The 6,000-nt window shown below is 47.6% G+C and overlaps 1 protein-coding gene across 2 annotated transcripts in view; it reads right to left on the reverse strand.

Annotated features, from left to right (window-relative positions):
- The window catches only part of LONRF2 (LON peptidase N-terminal domain and ring finger 2), a 49,194-nt gene extending 44,573 nt beyond the window's left edge, over positions 1-4,621 (reverse strand). The window contains exon 1 of one of the 2 annotated variants that reach the window (XR_012654902.1): positions 4,114-4,621. The gene's annotated coding sequence lies outside the window, so the exon portion shown is untranslated. The remainder of the gene's footprint in view (positions 1-4,113) is intronic. The other variant, XM_032793912.2, reaches the window with a different exon arrangement.
- Between the last annotated feature and the right edge of the window lie 1,379 nt (positions 4,622-6,000).

The following is a 6,000-nucleotide window of genomic DNA, read 5'->3' on the forward strand; positions in this document are numbered from 1 at the left end:
AGACAATCATTCTACTTTTGTTTTTCATTTTATCTCCACCTCCCCGCTATTCTCCTCTTCTCTCCATAGCACATTACTACTATACTGCTTGGTCCTCCATTCCCCAGATCCTTTTCTTCTACCTCCACGTGGTACCCTACCAATTGATTCCCTTCTGCCCTAGATATCTCTACTACTGGCACCTCCAGCCACAGAAGAATAGAAGATAAGAATGGCCCTACTAGATTAGGCCAAGGATCCATCTAGTCTAGTATCCGGTTTTCTGACAGTGAACAGTGCCAGGTGCCCCAGAGTGAATGAACAGAACAGGTAATCATCAAGTGATCCATCCTGTCACTCATTCTCAGTTTCTGGCAAACAGAGGCTAGGGACACCATTCCTGCCATCCACTGATGGACCATTCTTTTTAGGTGACAGATCTGAGGAGATGTCCCAGATTGAGGTATCATTAGAGGAAGTTTTGGAACAAATTGATAAATTAAACAATAAATCACCAGGACCAGATGGTATTCACCCAAGAGTTCTGAAGGAACTCAAATGTGAAATTACAGAACTACTAACTGTAGTCTGTAACTTATTTAAATCAGCTTCTGTACCAGATGACTAGAGGATAACTAATGTGATGCCGATTTTTAAAAAGGGCTCCAGAGGTGATCCTGGCAATTATAGGCCTGTAAGCCTGACTTAAGTACTGGTCAAACTAGTTGAAACTATAATAAAGAACAATATTGTCAGACATAGAGATGAACATAATTTGTGAAGGAGGAGTCAACATGATTTTAGTAAAGAGAAAACATGCCTCAATGTACTAGAATTCTTTGAGGGGGTCAACAAACATGTGGACAAAGGGGATCCAGTGGATATGGTGTACTTAGATTTTCAGAAAGCCTTTGACAAGGTCCCACACCAAAGACTCTTAGGCAAAGTAAGCTGCCACAGGATAAGAGGGAAGGTGCTCTCATGGACTGGTAACTGGTTAAAAGATAGGAATCAAAGGATAGGTATAAATAGTCGGTTTTCAGAGTGAAGAGAGGTAAATAGTGGTGACCCCAGGGGTCTGTTCTGGGACCAGTCCTATTCAACATATTCATAAATGATCTGGAAAAAGGAGTAAACAGTGAGGTGGCAAAATTTGTAGATAACCATCTTTAGTAATTTTGTAAGACCCAGGCAGACCGCAAAGAGCTACAAAGGGATCTCTCAAAACTGGGTGACTGGGCAACAAAATGGCAGACGAAATTTAATGTTGATAAATGCAAAGTAATGCACATTGGAAAGCATAAGCCCAACTATACATATAAAATGATGAGGTCTAAATTAGCTGTTACCACTTAAGAAAGTGATCCAGATGGTGCGTGTTTCCCTTCCTCTTCCTGTGAAACACTGGCTCTTTCAAAGCCAGGTTTTGGGGTTGTTGTTGTTTTTAAAAGCACATGTATCTATTAAAAATGTGCTCTTAGGGCAGTGTAACCTGCCAACTCTACACAAATCATCAAGGAGTGGTCTGCAGACCACAGTAAGAACCTGTGTTTTAAGCTATTTGCACAATTTTACAAGCCCAGAATTAATCCTTCATTTGAAATTTGTCATACTGGTGAATATTACTTGGCAGTGCAATTCCAAATACAGTGCTAGGTTTGTATTTATATTCTTGCACATTCCAAATACCAGACCTTTCTTTGAAACAAACTTTTAAGATATTCGGTATAATTTTACTATAACTTTTGAGGCATAGAGACTCACAAAACCATTTCAGAGAGAGTATGAAGAAATACTCTAGCAGCTTGTCTACACAAACGTACACCAAAATAATTAAACTGGTAAGTCACACCTTTTGATATTTCAGTGCAAGTCTGTGTGTGGACACTTATTTTGATTCAAGAGTGCCCTGTTTCAATTTTGCTTATGTAAGTTAAACTATTTAAGCTATATCAAATAGGGCATTTTTCAACACAGGTTTTCAAAATAAAGTTTTTGCAGGTCAAGACCAGTAGAAATACTTCCATGACCACTACATTTCAATAACAAGACAGTACGGGATATATTTCCATGCTGCTTTGCTATTCCACTATTGACTGAAAAGAACAAACAATCCCTGTCTATGTTTACAAGTCAATCAACTGCAGTGTTGAGTAAGCAATGAGAACCAGTGTTAAGTGGACACAAATTGCAAAACTGACTGGTCTGTTTATATTGTCCCAGGTAAAAAAAAAAAAAAAAAATGTAACAAATAGTACAAATACTAAATGAATTGTATTCCTTCACTATTCATTACTAGAAAGGGATGAGACACCCCCCCCCACGCTATTAAAGCACACAATCAATTTTAAGAGGTGAATGTAATTACTATATTAAAGTACACTAGACTGTATCTAGACTTCTAACTAACTAAAAAGAAGACAGTCTCTTATTTTAATTCATTTGACAGCACCTTGAGTTTCCCCAGATATACTGTTTGCCTGGATCTTTCACAGACCAACAGAGAAAGGTTTTGTTGTTATTGATGTTCTATTTTTAAAGAAAAATGCGATGGTGTCAAAAACAGATAGTTAAGGGTTAACGTCTCTTTTACCTGTAAAGGGTTAAGAAGCTCAGTAAACCTGGCTGACACCTGACCACAGGACCAATAGGGGGACAAGATACTTTCAAATCTTGGTGGAGGGAAGTCTTTTGTTTGTGCTCTTTGTGTTGTTGTTGTTCGCTCTTGGGACTAGGAGGGTCCAGATGTCCATCCAGGCTCTCCAAATCTTTTTGAATCAGTCTCTCATGTTTCAAACTTGTAAGCGATCAGCCAGGCAAGGCGTGTTAGTCTTACGTTTGTTTTTTCTCAACTTGTAAATGTTTCTTTTTGCTGGAAGGATTTTACCTCTGTTTGCTGTAACTTTGAACCTAAGGCGGGGGGGAGGGGGGACATGCCCCTCTGGTCTATAGGAATCTGATTACCCTATAAAGCATTTTTCATTCTGATCTTACAGAGACAATTTTTACCTTTTCTTTTTTAATTAAAGCTTTCTTTTTAAGAACCTGATGGATTTTTCCTTGTTTTAAGATCCAAGGTGATTGGATCTGGACTCACCAGGGATTGGTAGGGGAAAGGAGGGAGGATGGTTAAATTTCTCCTTGTTTTAGGATCCAAGGGGTTTGGATCTGTGTTCATCAGGGAAGTGGTAAAGTCCCTCAAGGCAACCCAGGGAGGGGATGAAGTTTTGGGGGGACAGAGGTGCCCCAGACACTGGAATTCTGGGTGGTGGCAGTGTATACCAGTTCTAAGCTAGTAATTAAGCTTAGAATTGTCCATGCAGGTCCTCACATTTGTACCCATAACTTCAGAATGGGGAAAGAAACTTTGACAGATGGTAAAGCCTAGAAACTGGCAGGACAACTCAAGGCCAGGTGTAGCATCAAAAATTGTGTAACTCATTGACACTGACCAGAATTTCAGGTTGAATTCCTCTATATATGTACAGAGTGGCACAGTTTGGAAAAGCAGAAAGCACCCACCCCCTTCTTTAGCTGCTGCCCAGGTGCCCCCAAAATATACTGTGACCACAGCAGCATGCAGCACTGCAGAAGCAGGGTGGAAAGGGGGAGGTAACGGAGACGGTAAGGGTACTAAAAAATTGAACAGTCAAAGAACCATTCTAGCCTCGTCACACACACACCGTATATCCACATAAGGGACCTGTTCTAACAGGTTGACGTGCATGCGGATCTTTAAGGGGTCATTGCAACCCCTTTTTTTTGACAGAGTGCACCTAGGCTAGCTGAAGCGGCTCAACCACTCCTCTCCCTGGAGTACATGGGTGGTCGTCACTAATCTCCCAGAATCCACTACGCTGTGCCTGGCCTCTGGGCCAGGTAGCCAGGGGGCACGACAAGGGAAATGGTTTAGGACAGCGGTGGTATGAACTGGAGGCTAAACTTAGAACGAGGCAGCAGCAGCAGCACGCGCCGCTTGAACACACTGACCCACGTGGACTTAACACAGGGCAGCGCCTAGAGACAAAGGCCACTGGGGGAGGCCGGGCCGGGGGCTGCTGCTGCAGCCTGGCCGAGGGCAGGGCTAGGGCGGAGGGCCCCGCGCAGGGAGGCCGGGGCCGGGCGGATACTCACCGGTCTCCAGGGCCTGGTTGTATTTCTCCAGCGCGGCCGGCAGCTCCTGCCTGTCCCGCAGTTCGTCTCCCTCAGCACGGAGCCGCCGCGTCCGGCTCTCCCCCTCCAGCCACTTCTCCAGCAGGTTGCCCAGCACCACGTTGACCCGGGCGCTGGCGGGGCCGGGGCACCGGGGCGTTGGCCCGGCCCTCCTCGGGCAACTCAGTCCCCGACTCCTCCTCCTCCTCGTCTTCCTCCTCCGCCTCCTTCAGCCGTCTCTCCAGAGCTTGCAGGAAGGCCCAGCCCCTGCGGGCCGAGGCCGCTGCAGAGGCCTCGCTGCGGGCACGCAGGTACCCCATCATGAGGGTGCCCGTCTGCATCAGGGAGAGGATCACCGCATCCCTCCGGGAGGCCTCCATGCCGGGGAGGGGGGAGGCCAGCCTGCAAGTGCCAGGGGGCGGCTTGGGCTTGCTTCGGCTCCCCTCCTGCCTCCCTAGGCCCGGAACCAGAGATCTCCCACAATCCCGAGCTCCGAAGCTGCCCCACAATGCAGCAGCCTTGGGAACCTTGCCAGCAGGCAGGGCTTTAGCCGAACGCCACACATGCCGTTGGATGGAGCCACACAGCCCCGGTGTGGACACTTGGCAGAACTACACCGGGACCAGGCCTGATTATTAAGGGCTTGGTCTTATGTGTTCACTGAAGGATCCTTGATCCGGTGGACAAGGATCTGCTGAGATCCGACGGCCAGAAGGTGGAAAGAGACCAATTCACACTGGAAAGGAAGGGGCAAATTTTTCCCAGCGAGTGGAAGGCACAGTTGGAACAGCAGACTGAGGCCTGTGAGCGATTCTCCAGCCCTGGCAATTTTTCAGTCCGGGGAGGATGTGTTCTTTTGTTGGGTTTTTTCTCGGAAAGATCTGCTCTGGTCCCAACAGGAATTAATTCAGGCAGGAATGTGTTTTACATGAGGTCGGACTGTATGGTCCATTCTCCTGTCCTAATCCCTGAATCCTGAAATCGCAGCACCTGGTTTCAAAATGGTTATTTTCTCCTTCCGCTGCGAATTAACCTTCTTACTCTTCTTTGATTGCAAACAATGCAGTTCTTGCTTCCCTTCCTCCCTCTCGTATACTGAATAATTATTTTAAATAGGGCATCAGAGAATTATTTTTTATAATTGTCCTCCATCCACAGGGCAGGACAAGCCTAGCGAAGGAGAAATTCATCAGCAGTGAGTTTCCTCTGGTGTTTTCCTAACCGATTGCAGCAGTTTCATCCACCTTCCTTTCTGTGGTTCTGGGCACGCAGAGACATTCTCACCCGTGGGTTGGTTCTGCTTCCTGATACGGTCTGTTCGGTAGGGACGGGGAAGGGACATAAGTGCAAAAAATATCAGGCCGAACATCTCCAGAACAAGAGAAGAGGCCCAGAGAATCCCTGAACGTTTATTCATGGCTCTGCTCTCTAATTAGGCAGGTGGTGGAATCTCCTTCCTTGGAGGTTTTTAAGGTCAGGCTTGACAAAGCTCTGGCTGGGATGATTTAGTTGGGGTTGGTCCTGTTTTGAGCANGCGGGCCAGCGCGTCCCCCCGGCGCAGGCAGAGACCCCGCTCGGGCTGCGGCAGCTCGGCCAGCTGCGAGCCGTAGATCTCGGCCGCCAGCTCGAAGTTGCCGCCGCAAAAGGCCTCCTCGGCCACCTGCAGCATCTCGGCGCAGGGCCCGGGGCTCAGCTCCATGCCGCCCGCTCCGCTCGCCGGGCCGCCCCGGCCCCTATTCCATGCCGCCCGCCCGCGCCTCCTTCCCGGCAAGCTCCGGCCCGGGGGGCGGTGCTGCCTTGCTCGCTTCCTCCCCCTGTCGCGGGCGCCGCCCCCACCCCAGCGGCTTATTTATTATGTAATGGTTGTGT

Source organism: Chelonoidis abingdonii, chromosome 1, assembly GCF_003597395.2.
Source record: "Chelonoidis abingdonii isolate Lonesome George chromosome 1, CheloAbing_2.0, whole genome shotgun sequence".
In the NCBI taxonomy this organism is placed as follows: domain Eukaryota; kingdom Metazoa; phylum Chordata; order Testudines; family Testudinidae; genus Chelonoidis; species Chelonoidis abingdonii.